Source organism: Podarcis pityusensis, assembly GCF_964106645.2.
Source record: "Podarcis pityusensis genome assembly, chromosome: 17".
In the NCBI taxonomy this organism is placed as follows: domain Eukaryota; kingdom Metazoa; phylum Chordata; class Lepidosauria; order Squamata; family Lacertidae; genus Podarcis; species Podarcis pityusensis.
In genome coordinates, this window is record NC_138042.1 from 23,880,813 (window position 1) to 23,908,799 (window position 27,987).

Consider the following 27,987-nt stretch of genomic DNA (forward strand, 5'->3'; position numbering starts at 1 on the left):
CTACAGGTTAAAGAGGTTTACTGCTGTTTGGTTTCCAGAACAATGGCTGTATAACTTCTGATTTGTGTGGATATTGTGAACTGCACTTGTTTCCTGCATGTTTGAAAACCCCGACATTCATTACCGTCCTTCCTCAATAACCTCCCGACTTCTCTACGCAAAGCTATATAGCAATGCAAGCTCGCTTTAAGCACACATTTATATACTGAGAGCAGCTCTGCTCATTTTTATATCTTTAAATGCCATCTATTTGTGCCGTGCCTTGGAGATGTAAAATGCTGTGTGCGGTAAGTGCTAAGTTATTATGGATTCCCTCTTTCTCCAAAGCACTTTGGGAAATCAATATGTTACTCAGAAAGACTGCATTGTCTCGGGCTGATCTGCTCTCTCTTACAGCTGAATGATATAGGACTAAGGGCTTGCCATACCATCCTGACTTTCCAGATAATACAAATGGCAAATGGGTCTAATTTATATATTTTTTTCTGGGTTACCTCAAGAGCATAATTAAGGGCTGCCTATCCATTCATTTACTTTTTTCAAAAAAGAGAGCATACCATCATCTGAAATTATGCAAAAAATAAAACAGTAAAACATCACCCAGGATTTATCTCTAGGGGAGAACCAACAACATGGGAAATGGGTTCTGCAATCTGGTTATATATGAGCTGTCTCTTGGTGATAGATGGTGCATAGTTTTCGCCATGACTATTCCACCTATATATTTCTCAAATAGCATGTAGCAGACCCTCCAAGCATCCCTATTTTCCAGGGACAGTCCTGGATTTACAGATGGTGTCCTAGTTTCTGATTTGATCCCAGAATGTTTCCATTCCCTGCTCATCTGTATCATACCCTCCAACTTTTCTTCAGTGAAAATAGGGACGTGGTGTCTCTCACTAAAAGGAAAGCTCTCACTAAAATAAATGGATAAATGCAGGTATAATTAACACACACTGAAAAGAATGATGGGCTTTTTGACCAGGCGTCCAGTGACTCAAAAAACAAAACCCAACAAAGTGCCTGTCAGCAAGCAACTGACAAGCTGAGCTAGCCTTGTAAATTTCAAAAAGTTGTAGTTGTCATATTTCTGCCTCTTACACATTTTAATACCACACGAACTTTTAAAGAAGGTGGGTTACAAAAGAAAGGCACGGCTTCCTTCGTTGTTTTTGGTCTCTGTGCGTGCAGATTCATCTGAGATGAGGGTGGGAATCTTCTTCTGCCAGATTTTAATATATTTTCCCCCTTACAGATAACAAAACAATTAACACGAACACATATTCCACCGAAAGAGCTGCAGGAGAGATGCATAAGCAAAATAGGTAAGGATCTGTGTTTGTTTGATGAGGGTGGGGATTGGCTGCGAAGCCTATGATGTCATCCTTGCACTGGTTTTATTCGACTAGCATGACGAGAGAGGCTGCAGAACAAGAGATGAAATGTGGTTGTATAGGAATGACGGCATGAATTGGCTGCTCAGTGCACTGAAATAGCTGGAATTGTGCTCAGCAAGCCGCCTGCTATTCTGAAATGTAGGCAGATTTCAGGCCCGTGTTCATTTTGTTTTTACAAACTTTCTGCATTCCTAAAATGTCTGAATGCTCTCAGCCATGCTCAGAGTCCTGAGTCTTTTACTCGGAGCCAGTATCTGTAGGCTGGGTCAAAGTCTTGAGATTTACGGAGCTGCTCTCCTCGTGGAGCTTGTGAAAATTGCAATCTAAATCAGCTCCCCAGATGGTAGATCATTAACAACGCAGGAGGGCAGGATGCATGCCCACTGGTGTGTAACACCATGGATATAAACTCCAGTGCCTGAGAGGGAGATGCAAATAGCTTTTCCTCTGTCTTGTGAACCTACAGCCTGCTGCCACCCATTTATTCATTTGTGGCACCATTTGCACTTCATCGTGTGTCCACTGAAAGATCCCCGAAGAATTACCTTAATGTACGAGAGGCGAGAGGAGAGCAGTATGGAAGGCGCACACTTGCAGTACATACCGGCGATGAATGCCACAGTCTCGATTGCTTGGATGGGCTCCATTTTAAAGCTCTACCTGGCAGCCCAAATTCATGAAGCACTGTGTGGCAAGGCATTCTGTGATGGCCTGGGAATCTGATTCAGAGGCTGAACTGGAGGAATCCCAGCCTGCACAGGAGTCCCCGCCTCCAGGGCCGGCTGAGCCGGGGCAGGGCCTTGAATCTGAAGGGCCTGCACCTGTGCCGGATCCTCAGGAGCAGACACCAGATGAATCCACTCTGGCTCTGGAGGTGATTGAGGACCCATTGCCTGCAGGTGCTCTTCTCCCAGCTCTGTCAGGAGAAGGTGAGGCTGCCTCTGGGTCCAGTAACCCTCCAGCCTCTCCTGAGCTGCAGAGGCTCAGGGCAGAGAGGCAGAGGGAACTAGGTTCTCTTAGGAGGAGTGCTCGCCTTAAGGCCAGGAGAGGCAAGTCACCTGTGGGCCGGGACCGCCCTAGGCCCCAGAGGAGATAAAGGCCCAGTCCCAGGTTGTGGGAGCAACGACATTGGAAACCTGTTTCTGCCAGCACCCAGACCTGTTTTTCCGGAGTTCCCGACCATGCCCAGCTTCTTGCTTTGGATCCCGCTTCCCCCTTGGTGGACAGTCTCCAGACCCTCGGCCCAGGACCGGACTCTGACCACGCCTCACGGTAACCCCCCCCCCGGACCAGCACACATCCCCCCCTAATCTTTACTGGCAGTATGATTTTATTGACAACAGATGTTAGAGGTTTGGCATAGGCATTGGGTAGACCCCACCCCTTCTGGATGACCTGCCAGAAGATCTTGCATTTTGGGGTCAACAGGAAATGAAGGATTCCCTGAGCTACATCAAGGGGTAACTGCCCGACTGGATTGCACCTGGGGAGTGCTGTGGCCCTTGTCCGGACAGAAGCATCTCCCATGGTTCTTTTTAATGGGATACCCCATTTCAGAGAGGCCAGGCAGAGGGCACAGCTGAGAGGCAGATGAGGGGGAAAGTTGGGAAACAATGGAAGAGGAGGAGCAGGCAGAGGCGGAGCAACAGCTGGCTGACACGTTGTCACTAGAAAGCATTCCAGACCCTCCATCTCCTAGAACCTGGCGAGCCTTAAAAGTAGGATCTGTAGCTGCTGTTTCCAAGTGGCTGGCCAAGTGGAGAAGGAGGAGCCAAAGGAGATGGGAGAGTGTGGACGTTGGAGATTCGAGCCTCACCAACACCTCCCACTTTTCCTTCCAGGTAAACTGGCCCCTTTTAGCCTCCCATCACTTGTTTTCAAACGGTTTCTGGAAAACAGAGCAGCGGACACACCATGGAGCTGCTGTCTTCTGAGTCCGATTCCTGCTGCCTGGACCTCGCCTCCCTCCTCTCCATCTTAATCTGAGCTGCGCCTCAGCTCCCCTGGGGGATATGGGGCAAGCAGAAAGTATGCTTCCTCTGAGAATTCCTCTAAGAACGTTCCTTTGAGAATGTGCAAAGTGTAGAGTTTGCCAGAATGGTGCATGCTCTGGTTATCACAGTACGTTTCTGGGCACAATTCAAAGTGTTGGTACTGACCTTTAAAGCCCTAAACGGCCTCGGCCCAGTATACCTGAAGGAGCGTCTCCACCCCCATTGTTCTGCTCAGATCCAGCTCTGAGGGCCTTCTGGTGGTTCCCTCACTACGAGAAGTGAAGTTACAGGGAACCAGGCAGAGGGCCTTCTCGGTAGTGGTGCCTGCCCTGTGGAACACCCTCCTGTCAGGTCAAAGAAATAAACAACTATCTGACTTTTAGAAGACATCTGAAGGCAGCCCTGTTTAAGGCAGCTTTTAATATTTGATGAATTATTGTATTTAAATATTTTGCTGGAAGCCGCCCAGAGTGGTTGGAGAAACCCAGCCAGATGGGCGGGGTATAAATAATTTATTATTATTATTATTATTATTATTATTATTAGCCTAGGGTGCACAGTACACCAGCACTGTGACCTCACACCTGATGTTTGAAAGAGCTCCCAATGTGAAAATTCCATTTTAAGAACAACTACATAGCATGTCTGAAAACCCCGCTTGAATGCTTCCGAGCACAACAACAAATCTGTTCCCTAAGTATTCCCCTTTAGCATTGTGAGTGCTGCCCAGCTCCCAAAGAGCCGAGATAGAAAAGAAGTGCCTTGAATGCAGAAAGCGTCACTTATCCCACCATCTGCTGAGCGAAAGAGTGAACCCCTTTGCCATCCAATAGCAATCAAGAAGAAACGGCATTCTGGTTTTATGTACCCTGTAATGTCATCGGGATGAGGCAATAGCAGCGGCAGAAGCAGCAGCCGTACTGCCACTGCCACCGGTGAACAGATATGGCCAGGTCTTAAGATAAGCCACCGCTTGAATCATTTGCTGCCGTTTCGGAAGGCGAACATGAGCGATGCTAAGAGATAGGGAGAAATGGGTTAAGCTGGCATGTGCCAGTGAATTAAAGGCTGGCGCTTGCGATGCTGCATTGCAGGAGAGCTTTTAGCTGTTCGAAGCTGCCAGCTGATGTCTCTCTAAGCATCATTGCCAAGAAGCCAAAACTGGAAGCAGGTGCGGGGGTAGAGGAACTGAATGTGGTGGTTGGGAGAGCACGAGGGGGGGAGGTGGCGGCCGGGAGGGGTGTGTGGAACGGATGAACAGAACTTCTGTTGTTAAAATTCTGTTGCCTTCATTAAGGCCTAAACAATGCTTTGCTTTAAACTTGGAGGATATTTTTAGACTGATAGACTACTGCAAACCCAGCCTGACAATCCTCTTACATTTATGCACTGAACTAAAAGGCTCCCCTCCGCCCCCCACTCCTCCAGCAGAGCCGTGGATTGTCTAGCAGAATGTTGTATGCTGATTATAGCAGCTTTGCTCAGGAGACGGAGAGCATCTGCTTCTTAATGTGCCCCCATCGTCCCACCCAGCCCCCCCAACCCAACTGCTCTTTGGGAACTTCCACCTCCCTTAGCCCAGGGCCTGGGAAAAGAGCCTCTCCCCAACTCAAGTCTCTGTCTTCACCGTGCCATGTCACCAGTTCAGCCATCGTAGCATACCACCTCCTGATAAGAAAGAAGGCAGGCACCAGCAATGCCAAGAATTTGCATTCCTTTCAGAGGCAGAAACAAGATGTGCCACTCATGTTAGGAGCCAGAGAGATTCTCCATTCTCCCTTACGCTCGGCTCAATGGCACTCACGCGGCGGGTGGAGTGGGGGGGGGGAGGCGGAGGAAAAGGGCAGGTATATATGTGTAATTATAGCAATTGTACTAGACAAGTAGTACCTGCAGCAGAATGTTGCAGTACAGAGGGCTCGTGTTCAGCATTGCAGCTAGCCTCCTAGGACATTCCATTCTACCCTTTGCCCCCTTTTCACACCCACTTCTGAACAATCAGCATCCTATGACCACTCGGGGTGCCCAGTCCTCACTGAGCTATTTCCCCACCTGAATTTTGATTTTAATGATTTTGTGTGTGTGTGTGTGTGCTTCTGCAAACCTCCAGTTTCTCCCGAACCTGCTAATGCTTCTCCTGTGTGCATGGGTGCTGCCATTTTGGTTAGATAAGGATCCATACTGACAGGAATGCATAACGAATATTAGTAGGGAATCTATCACTGCAGGGACACGGGGGGCGCTGTGGGTTAAACCACAGAGCCTAGGACTTGCCGATCGGAAGGTCAGGGGTTCGAATCCCCCGACGGGGTGAGCTCCCGTTGCTCAGTCCCTGCTCCTGCCAACCTAGCAGTTTGAAAGCACGTCAAAGTGCAAGTAGATAAATAGGTACCGCTCTGGTGGGAAGGTAAACGGCATTTCCGTGCGCTGCTCTGATTCGCCAGAAGCGGCTTAGTCATGCTGGCCACATGACCCAGAAGCTGTACGCCGGCTCCCTTGGCCAATAAAGCGAAATGAGCACTGCAACCCCAGAGTCGGCCACGACTGGACCTAATGGTCAGGGGTCCCATTACCTTTACCTATCACTGCAAGCGGCCAGTGTATTTCCTAAGCTTCATGCCCATCACTTCTTGGGGACTTCCAGCTTTCATTTTGTTGGCCAAATAAAACGAGGCCCTTCTTTAAGTTGCCCGTTCAGCATTTTGTTAGTTTGCAACATGATGCCTTCCATGAAAATCGAGGTATTAAAATGACATTTGCTATGCCTGGTGGAACGCATTATTGCAGGAGACCAGGGCCCTGCAGGACTTGACATTCTTCCGCAGGGCCTGCAAGAAGAAGAAGAAGAATTTGGATTTTATATCCCACTTTATCACTACCCTAAGGAGTTCTCAAAGCGGCTAACAATCGCCTTTCCCTTCCTCCCCCACAACAAACACTCTGTGAGGTGAGTGAGGCTGAGAGACTTCAGAGAAGTGTGACTAGTCCAAGGCCACCCAGTAGCTGCATGTGGAGGAGCGGGGAAGCAAACCCGGTTCACCAAATTACGAGACTACCACTCTTAACCACCACACCACACTGGCTGTTCCGCCTGGCCTTCAGTCTGGGCACTGTTTGACACCCCTCTATGGGACCCTGTAAGTTACCTCTTTGGTCCTTTTATTGGCTCATGTGGGACCAACATGGATATCTGGCCCTGATGAATACTTGAGGTTCCCGACCCCTATGGTTTTAATTTGTGGGCAGTAATTTAATTTTATCCTGATTCTAATTTTTAAGCTGTATTTTAATCAATTTTTTTATTGTGCTTTAATGTATTTGATATTTGATGTTAGCTGCCCTGAGCCCGGTCTTGGCCAGGGAGGGTGGGGTATAGATAAAAAAATTGTACAAAACAATCATGAAAATGACTGGCCACTCATAGAAGTACCAAACAACTGCAAAGGCCTGTTGGCATAAAAAATGTCTTCAAGAGTTGACACAAAGTCACAAGCGATCATGCCTGTCAAATCTCTGTGGGAAGAGTGCTCCGCAACTCTAAAGGTCTGGCTTCTGGTTGAGGCTAGTTATAGAATCATTGAGTCATGGAATTGTAGAACTGAAGGGACCCTGGGGATCATCTAGTCCGATCCCCTGCAATGCTGCTGCTTCTTCTTTGGTGATCACTCGTAGCCGAGTAAGATTGTCTTCCATAAAGTTTTAACAGTGAATCCGTAAGTGACTGTGGAGGCCAATTCTGGATCCACACGTCCTTCCACAGTGAGGACATAGGTTTCTGGGCGGGAGTTGATCATGGTGAGGGTTTGCCAAGTGTGCCTTCCTCTTTGCACGTTTCTCCCTTTCATGCTGAGTTCGAGCGTCTTCATAGCCCATGACACCTTTGGTAACAGCTGTTCTCCAACTGGAGCACTCTCAGTGCATTTGGGGATTGAACCTGCAACCTTGGCATCATCAACACCATGCTCTAATCAACTGAGCTATTCAGTGGCTGGGCTTCTGTAATATGGGGGGAGAAGTAACAGACCTTCTCTGGATGCTCTTAGTGATTGAGCTGGGATATAAGGCTTCAGGTTGTCCTTAACGCTATCCTGAACCCAAGCTGCTCTTAGCCAATTACAAGCAGGAGTAGCTCTTGAATCACTTGTGATAATGGGAGCGGGATTCCATATTCTAATATCTTTCTTTTAATATTATTTCATGGGCAAGGGTTTTTGACTGAGTGATGGAGTCTACGAACCACCATGCAAAAGGGTTAACCTGCACAATGTCTGCAAATGCGACCATGTGCCTTTAAATGTTAGTCTTTTATTTCACGGCACTCAAGGAAGCATTCGGAACACTGAGCACTTTGCAAGGGTGTTGTCCCCCCCGTGCACATGAATGAGGTTGATTAAAAGCTTCAAACAATGAGTGTTCCAATATATTTTTTCATATATAAAATTTAAAACCTCAGCAAAGTACAATAGCTTGGTAATAAAGTCATGAAACTGCTAATGGGATAGGTTTTCTACAAATGAACTGACTACCAAGCACAGTAATAAGAAGGCAAATAATATAGTTATAAGAGAGAGAGAGAGAGAGAGGTAATGCAGCCAGGGCCTATTAAGTGAAACTGTAGATGAAGAGGACTTATGTCATCAGTCTTTGAATTTTGTACATTTTGAACATCATCCAAAAATTATAATCCACCGTTTGAAATATTATAGCAGTGACGAGGGAGAAGTGGTCTCCCCCGCTTGGCCCTATTACAACCTTATGGCCTCAAACATTCACATCCTACTGTAAATATATCATGTTCCTTATGGAGAACCTTTTAATTCCCCCCCCCCCCAGTTCTTTTTTGTTTTAAAGGGTCTCTTGCTAAAAGGTTGGTGTCTGGGCAAAGGAAGCCTCTGTTTGATCTTTCCTTCAATGTCCATTATTCCACACTAACGTCCTGATTGTGTTCAACTGGACTTTCTCCCTTGTATGTGTGTATTGAGGTTCTACCCTGAGCTGTTTGGTATACAACCAATATCTTCCAAACACACTGCAGCATAGGTATTTCATCATTTGAACAACCCACACCTTTTGAAGATTTCTAAGGAATCGTGCTTCTTTTTGTCACCATGCAGAGCTATGTCAGCGTCATGCAATGAGCTCTGGAAATAGCATCGGACAGCATTGCTCCATGACTTGAGACTCTGTAGTTGGAGGGGGATTTCACTGCATGGAGTCTTGCATCCTTGTCATTCATGTGCAATGCAGTATCTGCCCTGACTCTGATCAATGGTGCAGGTTACAGGAGATAATACTGCTTTGCCTTGGGTGGGTTGAAGGGATCATATATGTCAGGGGATGGGCTGGATCGGAAGATTGGGGAATGCAATCGCAGGAAGATCAGTTCCTAACAGAATATTTGCGCCCCCCTGCTTCCAGTGTTTCCAGAAGCAGAGAGACAGGCAGACACAGAAGCTGCACAGTTGAGAGAGGAACTACCCAGCTATGAGATAGTAGCTAAGCAACCAGAAGGGAGGAAGCAGCTGGGCAATACATCAATCGAGAGTGGGGGGGATCCCCTCCCTTCCCCCGAACTCGGAGGTCTAAGCATGTCAGAGAACAAAGGATAGGTGGGAAGGGGGAAAGAACTTTCTGTTGGCATGCTTCTTGCTGTGGAATTGGGGAGGAGTCAGAGTAGGCAACTGATATCCTTGCAGAGGGTTGCCTTTTTGTGCCTGTAACAGAATGCTGTAATAAAAGGACTATAAATCTGCCCAATGCTCATTAATTCTTATTGGTGAGCCACCGGAAGGGGAGGCTGGAAGGGAGAGGGGAACTCCCAGACTTGACAGTATATGACCTTTAGTTGTAACATGCTATGATTGCTTACTTCGAGGGTCTGCAAGAACAGGGCAGGCCACTGAAAAGTGTCAACAATGTCTAGGCAACACGATGACCATATACATGCATAATAGACAATCTTTATAGAATTCCTTCAAACCATAACAAGTTCAAAATGAAATCTTTAGTCTCAAAGTCTCTGAAAATCTTTAAATGAAGCGATGTACCAAACTTTATACGATGAAAGACAAGCTGTGAAGCTTTGTGTATTCAGCAAATATGATGTCCAACACTGAACAGTGATTCCGGATATTGACTACTGTTTCGTAGAATTCTTCGTCAGCATGGTGGGAGGATATAGAATTGCTTCATAAACCCATCTTATAATAATGACTACATTATTACATGAGCACTGTTCCACAGCATTTGATATTTTCATTTACATACATTCATTCGAAATAAGATGGGTTTATGAAGCAATTCTATATTTTTTCAGAGACTTTGAGACTAAAGATTTCATTTAGGATGCTATTGCAAGGCTTGCGGATAGCTTCCTGAAGCCTGCATTCGCCCCATAGGATGCACACACATTTCCCCTTCATTTTTGGAGGGGAAAAGTGCATCCTATAGGGCGAAAAATACGGTATTTAATATTTCCTGTTTGTGTCCAGAAATAGCTACTTCCATGAGATTTAGCCCATCTTACTCTTTTCTGGGGGGAAAATGTGAAAGTAGATATCAGTATATATAAATCTTCTGAACTCTTTTCTTGCTTTTTATAGTCCGGATAAGCCTCCAGCTATGAGTTATTCAGAAATATTAGACGAAAGAGAGCAACTCTCCTTCTCTAACAGGGTCTGACTTCATATTTATTGAGACAATGGAAGGCAATATTAAAGTTTTTACAGTACTGAACATTTCTTCTTGGCTCCTAACCAAAGGAAAATGTGGCTTTAATTCTGTACATTTTGTACAATGGGCCTTGCTAGCATTGCACGTCATGTTTCCTGCAAAAATGCTTTGTGTTACTTTTACATCATTAAGAATTTACTTTTGTCCTTCCACAGTCCATGGAATTCCATCAACACCTGGTGTTTGTTCATCACATTTTATAGAATGATTGGAGGGGGGGAGGCAGCGGCGAGAAACAAGGTATATTCTATAAGCAAACAGAAGAGATATGGACAAAGTAAAGGAATGCAAACAGGATGTATAAATTCTAAAGCCAGAATTTCCTGTTAGCGAAGATATATAGAACTAGAGTCATAGTTTCAACTGGGAAGAAGCCAAAAGGAAATAAATAATGGCCTTTCAGATTAGTGCATTAATGAAAGTGGCAGCCGAAATCAGTAAGGTTACATAACTCTTTGCTGGAACATAAATAAGAGCTTCAAGGTAATGTGGATTCACAAAGAGTCCTCTCGTTTAGATGTTCTCAAAAGGACTCTGGCATTTAAAATTTAAGACTGTACATTTAAAAGAAGTATGTGACAATAAGTGGCAGGCCCTTGTTCAGTTTCCACATTGTACTGTGGCAACTGCTCCCAAAATGCAGAAAGGGGTTGGGGTTTTTTTTACTGTTAAAAATTGGTCAGTGTTATGTTTCTCTGTTTCCAAGCTTAAGTTCCGTTCTCCACATTTTGGCATCTTTTTTTAAAAAAAGCCCCCATGAAATTTTTAATGTGAATATCCCCTAATATTGCAGTTTTCCCCAAATATAATACATTTTTGCAATCGTTTCCCCATATCCTAATGCATTTCTGTATGCTATTTTCACTACTGTAATGCATTTTGGACCATAAAGAAGGCTGATCGCCGAAGAATTGATGCTTTTGAATTATGGTGCTGGAGGAGACTCTTGAGAGTCCCATGGACTGCAAGAAGATCAAACCTATCCATTCTGAAGGAAATCAGCCCTGAGTGCTCATTGGAAGGACAGATCCTGAAGCTGAGACTCCAGTACTTTGGCCACCTCATGAGAAGAGAAGACTCCCTGGAAAAGACCCTGATGTTGGGAAAGATGGAGGGCACAAGGAGAAGGGGACGACAGAGGATGAGATGGTTGGACAGTGTTCTCGAAGCTACCAGCATGAGTTTGACCAAACTGTGGGAGGCAGTGGAAGACAGGAATGCCTGGCGTGCTCTGGTCCATGGGGTCATTAAGAGTCGGACACGACTATACGACTAAACAACAACAATGCATTTTGTATGTCTTTTTCATGAATATATGCATTTTTGTGCACCCATTCCCCGATACACACATTTCTCTAAACATTATTTGGCTGGAAAATTGCACCACAAAATTTTGAGAAGTGTGCATTTTGAAGGATGGTTCACATATCTGAGAAGGGTTTTGAGATGTGTGAATTGCAGACTCTCCAGTTTTCACTATTTTCTAGGAACAGTCCCAGATTTTCAGAGTCTTTCCCAGTTTTCTATATGATCCCAGAATGTCCTGCTTTTCCTTAGGCTGTCCCTATTTTCATCAGAGAAATATGGGCCGGTATGTTAGGATGTCCCTACCTTCATTGGCAAAATGTTGGAGGTTATGGACCCTCGAGTCCAAGAGATAAGTAACTAGAAACCTTTAGAAGACATCTGAAGGCAGCCCTGTATAGTTTTATTATATTTTTTTTATATGTTGGAAGCCGCCCAGAGTGGTTGGGACAACTCAGTCAGATGGGTTGGGTATAAATAGTAAAATTATTATTATCATAATGGATGAGGATGTCCTTATTTTCATCAGAGAAATGTTGGAGGGTATGGAATTGTGGAGAGGAGGGAGTGCATTAAAAGTTGAACTGATCTGAATTTCTCTCCCATGACTTATTGTCCTCAGTTTGGCAGTTTGAATCTATGGCTATAGCTTCAACCACATTATGTTATCTCTTACAGCATATACACAGTAACGCTTATTTCTGAGGCATGTCTACATCACTGGCCTGAACCAGGCTGCTTCCTGAGATCCAAACATCCTGCCCCCATAGTCAAATTGATTAAAAGCAAAGGCAGACATGCAGGCACAGTCTCAGATTGCTTGGAGGGGAAACCTGGGAGAGGAGGAGACTTAGGACTCAGCTACAATTGTGAAGATTTGAATGTGCTATAAACATGCAACACCAGATGGTGCCAGAGAGCAGGAAATTTTAAAACAGGTTTTTCATAGAGATTTTTCCCCCTTTTATTATAACAATCTAATTTCTGACTTATTTATAGTGGGGGTTTTCCTGTGTCTAGATCCACTCTTAGGCAGTTGTGGGAAGGCAAGGACCCTAGGTCTTGCAACTGGTCCCCCCCAATAAAGAGTTAACTTCACCGGCTCTGTGTGATTTACTTCTGGGTTCCTCCTGACAGCGATGAAAATACACCTGAACACAATGCAAATCCCTCCCCAGCTTCTTCTCACTGATTCTTGAAACTCAGTGCCCCTATCCATATGGTTGACTTTCCAAACTGCTTAAAGCAGAACAGAAAATAGTAAGTAATCAATAGTTGTAGCAGATCCTTCACAATATCACACATAGATAACACATTCTACATTTGCTTAGGCCCTCTGAGAGCTTCTGGCCTGCAGTACTGAAAATATATATGATTATCTTCTTTTTCTTAGTCTTTTCATTGTTAGACGCCCCACTACTGATATCAACCATTTCAGATATTCAGTCTTGTCTATGTCTTCCAGAAACTGTTTCTTCTCTGTTTCAAACTTCTTTCACTCCAATGATTAATAGTATTGAAATGCTTTGCTTCCTCAGTTCCTAGTAAATGAGAAAATAGGGGAAGGAATTGGTGAGATACGGTATTCACTGTATCCGACCCAGACTAATTAGCAAGGCAACCACAGATTCAATACAGATGAAAATATGTCAGAAATTTTGAACAAGTACCAAGACCTTTACCACATCTGCAGAGGGTTCCAACAAATAGATTATTATTTTTAACACAGTTTGGTCCAATTCTGAGGGATAGTGAAAAATATATGCTTTGTTTGTTTTAGGGGAATTTGGTCCATATACAGTCTAGAGATCAGATCTCCATATGGAAGTCTATACCTAACACGGTGTCCTTCAGATGTTGTTTGACTTTGTCTGGCTGCACCCCCTTCACCCCTTCTTCTAGCCCAGGTCATAAAGGAGATTTACTCTTACACATTCCAGTTCCCACCAGCCCCAGCCATCTTGGCAATGGTCAGATATGCTGAAAGAAGCTGCTGCTGTTGTTACATAAAATTTGAACCCTCCCAAAGGAGCTGAGAATGGCTAACAACAAGTAATTCCAGTCACAGATACAGACTGGGGAAGATCTCAGCTTAAAAGGCTTGCTGGAAGAGAAAGGTCTTCAGTAGGAGCCCAGAAGGCGGCAGAATAGGGCCCACCAAATATTCAAAGGAATTAAATTCCAAAGGCGCCACAACATTGAATACTCAGTTGCTACATTGTGCAGAATGGACCTTCTGAAAAAAGGTATCTGCAGGAGGACCTCACCAACAGAGCACAGTGAAGAGACAATCTTTCAGGTATCCTGGTCCTGAGGGGTATAGAGCTTTGTTCACCCGCAACCAGCACCTTGAACTTAGCCTCCTATTAACTATTCAAGGGGTTGTCTCAACCAGCTAATGGGGGGGGGGGCATGGAGCAACAAAAGGAGAAGTGGTGGGGGGAGACTCATTGCACTAAGGGGACATCCTTGTGTGGACTTGCTAGCTGAATTTCTCCCAATGGGATTAATTGAAGTAGGACTAATGTTTGATACAACCAAAACGTGTGTGTGTGTGTGTGTGTGTGTGTGTGTTTAAAGAACTCTCAAATACATTTTATCTTTCTTGACTGTGCAATATGCAGAACTTAACTCCACATTTTGAGTGCCTCAAACTTCAAAATGCAATTGCATCCCAAAGATTGAACACAAGCCATTGCAAACTACTTTTTGTCTCATTTGCAGGGAACACAAGTCTGCCGAGACGTTTTCCCTTCCACCTTGACTTTCTTGCAGAGGAAGATGCTGCAGTTGCACACTCTGAACAACATCAAAGCACTTTCCTTCCTGGCTGAAAAGCTGATGGGCAGGAGGGGCTGAAATCCAGCCAGGCTTAAGTTTTATTTTGGAGTTCTTGTATTTACATGTGCTGATAAGATAAAAAAAAATTGTTAAAAGCAAGCAAGGGATTTCAACACTGGTGAGTTAATTCAATTTTCTTGGACACTGTCAATATTTCTCATAGCAAGAGAGAAATGGATCTCCACATTGTCTTTGCACTGAAAGGGAGTTTTTAAAAAAAAGGATTCCAAGAGCTGTCCAGTACAAAATTATTTTTGGCTCTTCGCTAGCCACAAAAAGGCTGGCCAAACCAATTTCATTCACATTTTATTTTAATAAGACCCAAATAACAACAAGAAAGTCCCTCTGAGGCTCACAACTTGTGGGCAAATATCTAACCTGAAGATGATTGAAAATGCCTGGTTTATTGCTATCCCCAACTGGGAGTTTCAGAATGGGAAATACTGCTTTGAAAGCAACAGAATAAGAGTTGGCTTTGTTATGTATTCCTTTTGGAGCTTATTCCCATTCACTATGCTTCTACTTCCTTGCAGCTGACTGTGGGCAAAGGCCTAAATTTTATTTAAATTCAGTAGGCCTGAGCTTAACCTGTATCTAATGAGGCAGCATATCCTAATACAGTGGAACCTCGGTTTTCGAGAGTCTTGAAAGCCAAACGTTTCGGTTTTCGAACGCCGAAAACCTGGAAGTAATTGCTTCCGTTTTTGAACACGCCTCGATAATCGAACAGCTTCTGAGGCGCATTTTTCACTTTTCTCCATTGAACTTGCTGACAGCCCTTTGTGCCTTGGTTTTCGAATGTTTCGGAAGTTGAACGGTCTTCTGGAGCGGATTGGGTTCAAGAACCGAGGTTCAACTGTAATGGCCTGCTTATTGGTGTTGCTGAGAAGGAACCAAATCCCTCTTTTCTTCTGCTTGTGGTTCACATATCCCCTGGTCAGAAAAGGAATAAAGGGAAGAACTGAGTGTGCTGTTTTTTTCTGTCCTTCAGTGTGGCCCCATAGGTTACAAATTGACTGGGGTGAGAGGCAGAGTCTGTTACGCCCATTTGTTTTAAATAGAAAAGACCCTGATCCGCTTTATATTGAAGGGTACAACTACTCTCTCCCTGATGATTCTTAGAATTTGCCACTCTTCAAATGTCACTGAAACACCCACATTTAGGGGATGAATTGGCCCAGTTAAAGCATAGACACCAAAGTTCTATTTTGAGGATGAAATGGAAGCATGGGATGGGAACAGGAAACACAAAGCCCTTGCAACTGTTTCCCCGCATTTTGTAATATTGAGAGTGACTCAAGGATACAGGTTCTTTTCCTGTAGCCTCCAAATCTTCGGTCTTCCTGAGAATTATCCTCAGGAACAAAAGGCATTGGGAATATTGCACGGGCTGGGGGTTAAATCTCTGGTTAGGGCACAAATACATATACATAACAAAAATGTATTAATTTCAACCAATGATAAGATAAATTTATGTCGGCGAATTATTTTTACAGATACAAGAAAAGTTTCTACATCGTAGCAGATTTGTGTTTCCATTTTAATACCAGTGATTAGAATTAAGCTTTCAGGCATTTCTTCAAGGTCGCTACCCTGCCATATATTTCCCAGTTCTGCATGACACCATTGAGTTACACTGATGAATTTAACCTTCCTTGGAAAACTGCCTCTATGAGACAATCAATAATACTAATTATACATAGACCACACACAATAAGAATCCTACTGGGATAAATGTATATATTAATAGAGGTCATGTAATTAAATCTCCCTAACATAGGCTAGAAATGTACCCAATTAAAATGGGGAAACTTAATCAGGAGTGGCATTAGTAATTGGAAGAGAAGATAAAGGCTAATTCCGGATTGTGGGTGAAAACTATTGTGTGTTTGTTGCCATAAAGAGCACTTTAAGATGACATTTCACAATGATCTCTCCCCCCCCCCCCTTATTGGTGTGATTCATTGTTGAATGAAATGAGGAGTATAGTTGCTAATACTACATCTGTAAATTGGTCTTGAACTTATATTGCTTTTTTCAAATGAAACTTGCTTCAACCCCAAAAGCAATCTACTTCCAGCCAACAAGGCAATCCAATATTTTGTGAAGTGCCACATGCACAAAATAGATTGAATTAAATTCTGCTGCCCATTTCTTAATCATGGTTAATTGATTTGGAGTGGGCTACAGGTTTGTGCACTCACTTTCCATTGCCCTTCCTCCTCTCTTTTCCATGGGAATTCTGCCACCCATTGGCTTCTCTGCATTAGGTTCAACCCTTCCGATATGAGTTGCCATATGGACATCTTCGTGATTTTTGGAAATTCTGCCCGGACGTTATTTCCGACGGACAAATCCCAGATATGTCCTGGAAAACCTGGACTTATGGCAGCCTTGGAAAGAAACCACAGGCATATCCATAGGGATAACTTGTACTTGCCATCCAGTTCTGTGTGCATATCGACGTGAATGTGAAGAGGAAAACAGAAGAGGAACAAATAATTTGAAAGGTGGGAAGTACTATGCTCTGGTTATGTTAACTTGACAGGTACATTTGTATTTCCCCCCGTTACACATTTGACTTGAAAATGCTGTATTTTTTTTAAAAAAGGCAGGCATTCTGCACACTAAAGTAATTCTAGCTAGAGCAATCCTGACAAATTCATTGTAAACATAACAGGTTTCTGACAGGTCTTGTTTAAGACTAACAATTCAGAAAATTACTGCAGTCACTGTTTCGGTAAAAATACAGATTATATCATGGTTAAGACATACAACTTTAAGGAGGAGAATATGCTGAGGAACTTCAAAAATGGATATTAATTCACTGAATATTCATGCGATGTACAAAAGAGACCACTTAATGACTTGATACCCAGGTGACGAGCACCCGAACGGTGCAAAGATTATCTTCCTTGTCAACTATATTTAGGCTTTTATTATATTACTCCTCCGAGTGCTGACTCATCAGAGCAAGTTAAGGATTCCTCTTTTTTTGCAGTGTAATTGTGGAATGCTAAGAATTGGGTGTAAATGTTTTACTGCCCAGTAAGTAAAATTGTGCTTCTTGAAGGCTGAGCTGGCTCCAGGTATGTATGATAGACTGACATGCTATTTACCTACCACGGCTAGGACCCACCTGCCATTTAAATTTACCGCAATTCCCTGGAGTAGTCAAGGGCATTCTGTGTAATTTAAATGGGGGGCAGCTTACAGACCCAGGCACACTTTCAGGGACCCTAGGAATGGGGCCAGTGGCAGACCCTTCTAGAATTCAGAAGACCCTGAAAATATTCACCTTACTGTACCCTCTCAATTCCTTGCTTCTATGGTGGCAATTTACATCAATGACTTACACCTTTAACAGTGTATGTTCAGGAGTAACGCTGTGCTGATGTTACTCTGACAATACTGTGACACTAGACAATATCATATCCATGAGAATGATTAAGAAGGTTACATGCAAGAGAACCGGGAGCCAGTGGTACCTTGGGTTAAGAACTTAATTCATTCTGGGGGTCCGTTCTTAACTTGAAACTGTTCTTAACCTGAGGTACCACTTTAGCTAATGGGGCCTCCCACTGCCGCCATGCCACCGGAGCACAATTTCTGTTGTCATCCTGAAGCAAAGTTCTTAACCCAAAGTACTATTTCTGGGTTAGCAGAGTCTGTAACCTGACGCGTCTGTAACCTGAGGTACCACTGTATTATAATGGAATTTGTAGACAGATACTCATTGAAGGAAAATTGGTACCTCTCTCACATTATGATCTGCATATAATTTTTCTACATAGATATACTGTCTGAAGGGACACTGAGAATATAGACCTGTGGAAACTGGATTGTTGGTCTGTGTTGTTCTGCTCAGAAGAAACGCCTCATAGTGCAAATACCTTAGGTACAATTATCCATTCTATGTGATCCTTCATTTTGTGTGCCTAATGTTCTAACCACGTGCAGATCTGACAGCCAAGTAAGATGCTGTAGGGTGGGTCTTGACAAACTGCATTCATATGAACTTGTATGTTTCCCATTATATACCCTCTCATTTAATCCTTTCTTCTCAATTTGCAATGCCTTGCATACTACGCTCAATATTTAGCATCAATAACGAATTCATGTTAAACACAGGGTTTCCTTTATTATTCACTTACCAACTGGTAGCTGTGCTGTATGTAAACACTGCCATTTCAGATGAATGGCAATTCCAGCAGTTAATACACCTATGCCCAATCACTTCTGAACTATCTAATCTCTGCTTGGTATTTGGTCATTATTTGTGGAGCTAGATAGACACAGTCAAGCTTTCCTGTTTAAGATGCATCGTGGAGAGAGAACTGAGGGTGTATACATTTTGTTTAAATGAAATAGTAAAATAGATGGGGTGAAATAAGGGAGAAGGCCAGTCTAAGAAGGGCTCTTCCCTGTCTTCTGTGTGCAGGGAGTATATTTATGATAAATGCGTGATCCCCTCCTGCCTGAATTCTGAAGTGGTACAGTCCAACAACAGCCGCACGGCATTTATTCCACTGACTGTGTATATACTTTGTAAACAGCTTAGAGACTACTGTAGTGAAGTGGTACATGCATTGTTTAAATAAAAATAAAACAGATAAGCTCTAAAAGGAGACAGGAGGTGTGGAATGCATTGAAAACTGCTATTTGCTGCAAAAGATAGGAATATAATATGTGAGAAAAGTACACAACATAAAAGAAATTAAGAAAAAAATACTACCACAAAGAAGGACATTGGCAGGAATATCTTTGCAGCCAAAGAATGAACCAAACACTTTTTGCATTTTTGGTAAAAGGAGACAAAACATGATGAATGAGATGAACTGTAAATATGACAGCATGACAAGAAGCAGAAAGTTCTATCTGATATTTTGTGGAAATCAGAATTGTGGAAGTTAGCACCTGACTTCTTCTTTTTTGAAAAGTGGCTGAAAATTCTTGTGTACAACAGAAACTCAGGGCTATGTAGGGTGACTACTTATACATAACCAAAAAAGAGTAAGCAAAGGAACAAAAAGAAAAAAAATGTATACTGAAAAGAGGGGGTACTGGCTTGCCCCAAAATTGTATATGTTAATTTTGAAATAACTACTGTAATTGAGATTTAACTACATTTAGGGAAGACTGTGGGAAAAGTGAGCTGTGTTTGTTCAGTCTGTTGTTGATGGGCCACTTCAAGGACCCTGGTGTTCCCTCTTCTTATGACTTTAACCTGAACATGGACTGGACAGCCTTCAAATAGAGGGCTTCCTCAAACAGGGAACTGTCCTCTGCAAAATAGGGCACATGTCTATCATAGAAGTGGAAAATGGAGGATGAAAAATGCAAGCCGTCCAAGTGTCCCTATTTTCTAGGGACAGTCCCGGATTTACAGAAGCCCTCCTGGTTTCTGATTTGATCCTGGAATGCCCCACTTTTCCTTAGGATGTCCGTATTTTCATCAGAGAAATGCCGGAGTGTATGGAGTTATGCCCCCACCCCCAAGTCAAGGAGATAAGTAGCTATGCAACCTTTAGAAGATATCTGAAGGCTACCATGTATGGGGAAGTTTTTTAATGTTTCATGTTTTATTATGTTTTTATATATGTTGGAAGCCGCCAAGAGTGGCTGAGGAAACCCGGTCAGATGGGTGGGGTAATAATAATAATAATGGTATTTGATGTCCCTATTTTCATCAAATAAATGTTGGAGCGTAAATGCACCATACAACTCATCATCCCAACCCTAAATATCCTTGCTCAAAATCTCTCATTCAATAATAATAATAATAATAATAATAATAATTTTATTATTTATACTCTACCCATCTGGCTGTGTTGTCTCAGCCACTCTAATAGTATTTTACTTCCTAGTAGATATGGAGGATGGATGGCGGCTAACGGATTGAGGTTGAATCCTGACAAGACAGAAGTACTGTTCTTGGGAGACAGGGGGCAGGCAGGTGTGGAGGACTACCTAGTCCTGAATGGGGTAACTGTGCCCCTGAAGGACCAGATGCGCAGCCTGGGAGTCATTTTGGACTCACAGCTATCCATTGAGGTGCAGGTCAGTTCGGTGTCCAGGGCAGCTGTCTACCAGCTCCATCTGGTACGCAGATTGAGACCCTACCTGCCTGCAGACTGTCTTGCCGGAGTGGTGCATGCTCTAGTTATCTCCTGTGTAGACTACTGCAATGTGCTCTATGTGGGGCTGCCTTTGAAGGTGACTCGGAAACTGCAATTAATCCAGAATGTGGCAGCTAGACTGGTAACTGGGAGCGGCTGCCGAGACCATATAACATTGGTCCTGAGATATCTGCATTGGCTTCCAGTATGTTTCCAAGCACAATTCAAAGTGTTGCTGCTGAGCTTTAAAGCCCTAAACGGCCTTGGCCCAGTATACCTAAAGGAGTGTCTCCACCCCCATCGTTCAGCCTGGACACTGAGGTCCAGCCCCTGAAAGAAGTGAAGTTACAGGGAACCAGACAGAGGGCCTTCTCGGTAGTGGCTCCTGCCCTGTGGAACACCCTCCCATCAGATGTCAAGGAAATAAACAACTATCTGACTTTTAGAAGACATTTGAAGGCAGCCCTGTTTAAGGAAGTTTTTAATGTTTAATGCTGCATTGTGTTTTTAACATTTGGTTGGGAGCTGCCCAGAGTGGCTGGGGAAACCCAGCCAGATGGGCGGGGTATAAATAATAAATTATTATTATATTATATTAAGACTGCACCCTTGATTTGTGACCCTGGCCTGCAGCAGTTTTATAGGCCCTACTATTCATCTCAAGCGTTCACATTCTTGTAGCCCACTGCCATTTACAACTGACCTATTCTTGGAAGATGACAAAGAGCTCTTTATTTAGCCATCCCGACAGGTGAAATACTTCTGCATTCCTTTCCCATTATGTATTAAGCCACTGCTGGGAACAGGAAAGGTGCTGAGTTGCTTACATACCTGGCCAACGCCGTGCAATTTTGAACCTTGACAAGCTAGTTTAGGGCTTCAGCTAAGCAGCCAAGAATAATGTCTCCCTTGTAAAGCCACAGAGAAGAAGCCCGCAGCTGCTTGGTAAACGCAAGGGAGATTGTATGCGCCGCAAAAAAAAGTGCTCGTTCATGTGCCCCAGCCATTCCTAGTGCAGTCACGTCAAACTGCACATGACATTGTGGAAAGAGGAGCGCAGATTTCAATTGTGGTAATGTATATGCAGCAGGAATAGAGCAGGGGAGCATGACCGTGACAATCTATCTCCTGTAGATTAATGTTGGGAGCAGGCAGGTATGTCATAAAGCATGGCTTGATAATGCAAAGAAACCCTCTCAGTGTTTTCCTCGTTTTCCATTAATGCTTTGTGCCTGCCTGCAAGAGATTCTCAGGAGACGTAAGGGCCTATTGCTTTCAAATGTTCCCTCTGACCCAGAGAGTGTCAAAAACGTCTGAACGCATGCAATGCTCTTGTTAAAAAGGGGGGGGGGAGAGCACCCCTAATGCAATGCAAATGCAGACTGCAGGGAAATTCCAGCTGAGAAAATGAGGCCTCGTATTTCTCAAACCATATACATGTCAATGGGCCATTATTCTCCAGTTTTAAATGTAATTGCAGCACAGCTTGGAATGGGTTCCCGAAATCATAAAATATACCGAGGAGCAATGACTGAATCTTCCAGAATATTTTATATTTCCCTCCCTGTTCCACATCCTCCTCCCCCAGCAGAAGAATAGAAAATGGAAGAAGCAGGGAGGGAGGAAGGAAGGGGGGCAAAGATAAAAATGAAAATCATATCCTTTAGTTCAACTTTCAAGGGAAATACATATCGGTCTGTTTCTTAACAGCCATTTCATCGTCAGGGGTTCTGAAGTCTTTCTTCAAAAAATAAATCTGTCTTGGTGCAGTTCTGTATGACAAATTATTTCCAGGCAATTAGGAATATTTATAATTGTTTTCTTTGCTAGATGCTTTCTTCCATTTCCAAATTTTCTTTTCAAGCTGATGTTTCCTATAAAGCCTGGGCAACATTCATTTTGAAAGGATTTTATTTTTTAAAAAAGTCATGTGAACCACGGCTGCAACCACCTTTTTTTGATAAATTTAACATGTCCGTAGTGCAGCCTTTATCACCAGAACTGGTACATTTTAAGGTATCATTATTTCATTGTGGCTGCCTCCCTCCCTGCTCAGTCTTTCTTGGGAGAACTCCAAGAAACAGCTCCTATGATTAAAAACAATGTAGATTAATACTGCAGTAGTGTTGAGCGATTGTATCCTTTCTGTTTTGCCCCCTTCCTCCCTCTCCCTCCCATCTCTCCCAAATCCATTCCTTTCTGCAAATAAATATGCTTGGTTTGGTTTTGTACTTGAGCCTCTAAGATGGAGAACGCAAAAAAAAGAAGGTTTGTTGAAGGAGAGTATTTGGCAATGACCAGTTTGGAGCCAGGATCATTAGATGGCTTATATTCACTTAAACCTAAACTATAATTTGCTTTTTTATTATTTTATTTATTAGACTTATTTACCACCCTTCATCACAAGATCTCAGGGCGGTTCAGGGGATAAAATATACAAGGCAAGACCACAAGTAAATAGTTAAAAACAGAAACAACAAAACAACTAGCCCTCTTGCTCCCAACAGCACATTTAAAAGGCTGTAGAATATTAATCAGCCTTATAAAACCAAAAATGCTAATACAAAATACAAATTAACGTATAACACTTAAGAACAATGTGAAACAACCCCGCCGCCCCAAAAAACCCAACACCCACCCAAGTTAAAAACCTCATTAAAACCATAATTTTAGCACAAGGGGGCTGTGGTCCATGCCTTCATTCCACCCCCATTGTTGCCCCCAAAGGAATGAACCCCTTTGGTTTCTCCCCTTTCCGAATAGTCATTTCACTGTTTAAAAACATGACATTGTGTGAACATTGCACACTTTGTGGAGAGTTGGGTTCCAAAATGCTTGTTTACAAAGCTGTTGTACTACCAACCTTACTGGATGCTTGTGAAACATGGACCACTTATATAAACACCATCTCCAACTCCTTGAAAGATGCCATCAACGGTGTCTCCTGAAATTTTTATACATCACTTGGGAAGACAGGCAAACTATTACCAGTGTACTGGAAGAAGCAAAGATCACCAGTGTCAAAGCAATGATTCCTCAATATCAACTTCGTTGGACTGGTCATGTTGTGCAGATGCCTGGTTATCATCTTCCAAAGCAGCTACTCTAGTCCCAACTTAAAAATGGAAAGCGTAACGCTGGTGGGTCAACAAAAGAGGTTTAAAGACTGTCTCAAGGCAAATCTTTAAAAATGTAGTATAAGCACCAATAATTGGGAAACACTGGCCTGTGAGCACTCCAATTGGAGAACAGCTTTTATCAAAGGTGTCATGGACTTTGAAGACACTCAAACTCAGGACGCAAGGGCAAAACGTGCTAAGAGGAAGGCATGCTTGGCAAACCCTTATTGTGATCAACTCCCGCTTGGAAATCTATGTCCCCACTGTGGAAGGACGTATGGATCCAGAATTGGCCTCCGCAGTCACTTACGGACTCATTGTTAAAACCATGTTTATGGAAGACAATCTTACTGGGCTACGAGTGATCGCCAAAGAAGAAGGGTTCAATAACCCAGAGGGTAGTACTGTAGCTAATTTTGCCTTTTATCAGAGAGGGCGGTTTTGTCGAAATGTACTATTGTTTAGAGAAAACCTTGCCCAGTTTTACAGATAGTAGCAGCAGCATAGGTGAGGCGGGTAATTGCAATAGGCATACCTCACCTTTTGTTGTTTGACTGAGGAGAATATGGGGTCAACCCTACGCTGCTTTCAGAAGGGCTGTTAACTACCTGGAACCTTCATCTTCCTTTAATTTATATCATAGCATCAGCATAAATTCCAACCTTATCTGTTTTTCATCGAATTAAATTTCTGTCACTGTAACCCTGAGGATAGACAAAACTATGAAATGAACTTCACTCTAGTCTTTGAACGTGTTTTTTTTTTCCTTATTCTTTTTAAGCACACAGATAAAAACAGTCTCCTCAGGACTTAGAGCCCTGTGGTAGTTGATTAGTCCCTGCAGTAGGGAAAATTAAATTCTGTGGTTGAGACCCAGCATGCTTGGCTGGTTTAATAATGCGATGGCCACCATCCAATGGCTGACAACCAAGAACGAAGGTACTTTCTGTTCTTTACTCCCTCGTGCAACACCTGAAAATCCCGGGGCGAATCAAACAGCAAATTAAATCTTTCTTTAAAAAAACACACATACACACATACACACACAAAAAAACCACCTTCACCTGCAGAGCATGTATAAGGAACTAATTTTAATTCTTTCAAGCTGAAGTCATTGGGATAGAAGCCCAAAAAACAATGACAAAGGTAAGTTCTTAAAGCACCTTTCCAAGTTTTTTTTTTAAAGTCAAAAACAAAAAACAACAACTCCACACCTCCCAATGGCTCTTTACAGTTTAGCTTGTTTATTTCTGCTTCCTGCTCTGCAGAAGCCAAGAAACTCACTAAAAGCAATCAAATCCCACTTTTTTAAAAAAAAAAAAGAAAGAAAGAAAGTCAGTCTTCGTTTATGAATGGAAGTCTGTTGCTGCTCAAATAGTATCTGTAATGTTTTTATTAGCTGAAACTTCCCTTATCCCCTTTAAATATCTTGTGCTCCTTCTGCATCAAGTGTTGACAATGAAAGGTTCATGGGCCAAATTCAACTTGCCAAGATGCTCCCCCCCCCCCAGAAAAAACCTTTCCCCATTATCTCGTTGTACAGCTATGTGACTTGGCAAAAGCCTTTGACCTGGGAAGACAGACTTGGTGGTCTGGATACATCTTACCAGCCTTAAACTGTTGATCTGCCTCACTGCATCCCATTGCAACGATGTACATTAATAAACTCAGTACAAATACAGTGCATAACTGAATTGCTTTATGCTAATGTTCAGTCACAGGAACAATCACTTCCATTCGTTGCTATCTAAAACATGCCTTGTGCAAACTAGGGGAATGATGGGGAAATAAAATTTCCAGCTACTCGCTGCATGAAAACATGCAGACGTGTGGGTTATATAAATGGGGGTCGGTAGGGCAACGTTAAAGTGAAAAGGGGAATTCGGTCTACATGCTGGTTGGAGATGCGTGGAAAACATTTGCTCAACATTTTTGTGGCTTCCATAAGATTTATTTATTTATTTTTTTACAAAATGCTTCATTTCAAATCCAAGGCACATTTCATAGGAGGAAAACTCCCACTCTGACTCAGGAATTATTTTATATTCCTGAGAAAATAGTGTATTACTTCCTAAGAAAAACACGCTTGTTGTTTGGTCTACGGCATAATAATTTGCCTCCTTTTCCAAGGAAAGTCATGTTCTTGAATGGAAACGGGAACATTTTGTTCTGGGTATCATATGCTTCCTGTGAAAACTGGAAATTTGTGGCAGCGTGATTAAGTGCACTGTTAATTGTTGCGAAGGTTGTGCTGTTGTGTTATGATGTTGTACTATGACATGGCTTGCAAAATTGTTCTGTGACTGAGAATGTGCTGAGCATCTTCCAACCTCTTAACCTGGAAATCAGGAGCAGAAACTTCCCAAATGCCGAATGCTAGTCATTGTAAAAGATCACAGACATTTTCCATTTAACCCTCCAAGCTGGTCCCATAATAGGATATACCTTTTACGAATATTCACAAAGGTCTCAGAGTCTTCTAAACATCTCTCAAATGTTTTGTTTTCTATGCATTCAACTTGTCTATCCAGCATCTTGATAAACATATTTATTTCTTAGTTATTTGTATAAGCATTACCTAATGGGAGCTTGGGAGAGTTAAGAACTGACCATGTTGTAAACAACAACACAAAGCAAACCAAAGCTATTTTTACCACCACCTTCTTTATTGATTAAATGTAATGTGAAGTTCCTACTACAGGACTAGCCAATGTGGTGACCTCCAGATGTGAAGCCAGCATTGCTAGTAGTCAGGAATGATGGGAGTTGCGGTCCACAACATCTGGAAAAGACCATATTCACTGCCACTGCCGCACACCAGCAAACACACAATAGCTCCAGTCACAGTGGTTCTCAACCTGTGGGTCCCCAGATGTTGTTGGACTACAACTCCCATCATCCCTGAGCTCTGGCCTTGCTAGCTAGGGGTGATGGGAGTTGTAGTTCAACCTGGGGACCCACAGGTTGAGAAAGGCTGCTCCAATGGCTAGTTTTCTGAAAATTCAGAAACTGAGAAGAGGCTAACTCATAAGAGGAAGTGTTGCAGTGTATTTTGTAATGACTTTCTAAGCAGAAATGACTGCTTTGGAAGCGAAAGGGAGCACTTCAGCAAAGGTATAGCAGTCGAGGGCTATGATTCTGATTGATAGAAATGTTTTAATGCCTTCTCTATGGAAGTTGGTACTTAATAATGCGCTCGCAATTACTTGAAGGATCATCTGAAAGGCTTCTCGTTATACTGGTCCCTATATGACACACATCCCACGTTTTCCTTTTTTCTGGTCCAGAATGTTTGGATTTGAACTATGGGTTTATTTGTCAACCTGCTTTATAGCCCAAGAATTAATGCAACTCTGCTAACACCATCACTGTGGAAGAGCAAAATAACATCTTTTGCAAAGGGGATATGAGACACACAGAGAAAACAGTGACACTAGTTTGACTCACTCAAGTAGTTTGTGGCAAAGCCAAGGGTTTGAAAGCCGATCTTTTGATTCTTCATCCAGCACTCTTGTAAAAAAAACCCCACCAGAACGTCTTTCCGTTTTAATCCTCTAATTGGTTTCAGTATCTGTGCCTTGCTTTATAACTAAAGCAAGTGAGACTTTTTTCAATATTCTATTCAGGCATGTTTTGCCCTGCTTAGGTGGTGTCCTTTAAGTTTGTCCTGTCAGCTTTTCCTTCCCTCTGTTTAGACTTAATGGCAACATCAGCTTTCCTGCCAGCTTGAATAGCTGGAGTTAGACATACTCTCAAAGGTGTTTGTTAGTGCAGTCATTCCTTGAACTCTCAGACCTACCAGCAATGTTGTTTTCACAAGGGTGATTTGCATTCATTCTGGAATGGCGTCCAGTACGTGCCTGCAACTTAAAATGTGCCTCTTGAATGAAATAGATGCCGAGCCTCTTAAGAATTCACCCAACATAATTAGATACACCCAGGCTCCTCTAAATGTTATCCAAAGGCTAACTATCTGATGCTTAAATTGAAAAAGCTCATTAACTTTAAATACTGCTAAAACAAGTGGGGGGTGAGTAGAGGGAGACTCACTGGAGATAATAGATTGGCTATGAAGTGTTTGTTGAGGCTAAGGCTAAGAATCTAAAGTTGACTTGCCCGTTTGCACAGCTTTGGGGTTCTCTCTACCCCGGAAGGGGAAGGTTGCATGTTAGGAGCAATCCTGCTGATTTGCTGCATGCCGCATACTCATTCAATGTTTAGCAATAAGACGGATACAATTGATCCAGTTGTTTGCATGATAACGGAGCAAAACCGACCTTGCATCTACCTTGCTGAAGCTCAGCAGGTCTGAGTGTGGCCAGTGCCCAGCTGTGTGATCATCTGGGAAACACAAATACACTCCCCTACGTTTTACAATGGAAAATAAAGGTAAGAAAATTTAAATTTAAAAAATAATTTGTAGTATAAAACAAGTTATGTGTGTCTTAATAGTGTCTAAGTTTTTCTTCTTCTTTTTTAA

The 27,987-nt window shown here is 42.8% G+C and overlaps 1 protein-coding gene and 2 long non-coding RNA genes across 7 annotated transcripts in view; 1 reads left to right on the forward strand and 2 right to left on the reverse strand.

The window, feature by feature from the left end:
* The window catches only part of FREM1 (FRAS1 related extracellular matrix 1), a gene marked incomplete at its 5' end in the record, with an annotated part of 715,053 nt that overhangs the window by 432,716 nt on the left and 254,350 nt on the right, over positions 1-27,987 (reverse strand). The gene's annotated exons all lie outside the window — the stretch shown is intronic.
* On the forward strand, positions 51-15,554 carry LOC308466832. Its single transcript, XR_013980995.1, has 3 exons — positions 51-287; positions 1,256-1,325; positions 14,153-15,554. It is a non-coding gene; the product is annotated as an uncharacterized lncRNA (long non-coding RNA).
* On the reverse strand, positions 12,523-27,876 carry LOC308466811. Its single transcript, XR_013980967.1, has 2 exons — positions 27,785-27,876; positions 12,523-12,969 (listed from the first exon to the last, which is right to left on the reverse strand). It is a non-coding gene; the product is annotated as an uncharacterized lncRNA (long non-coding RNA).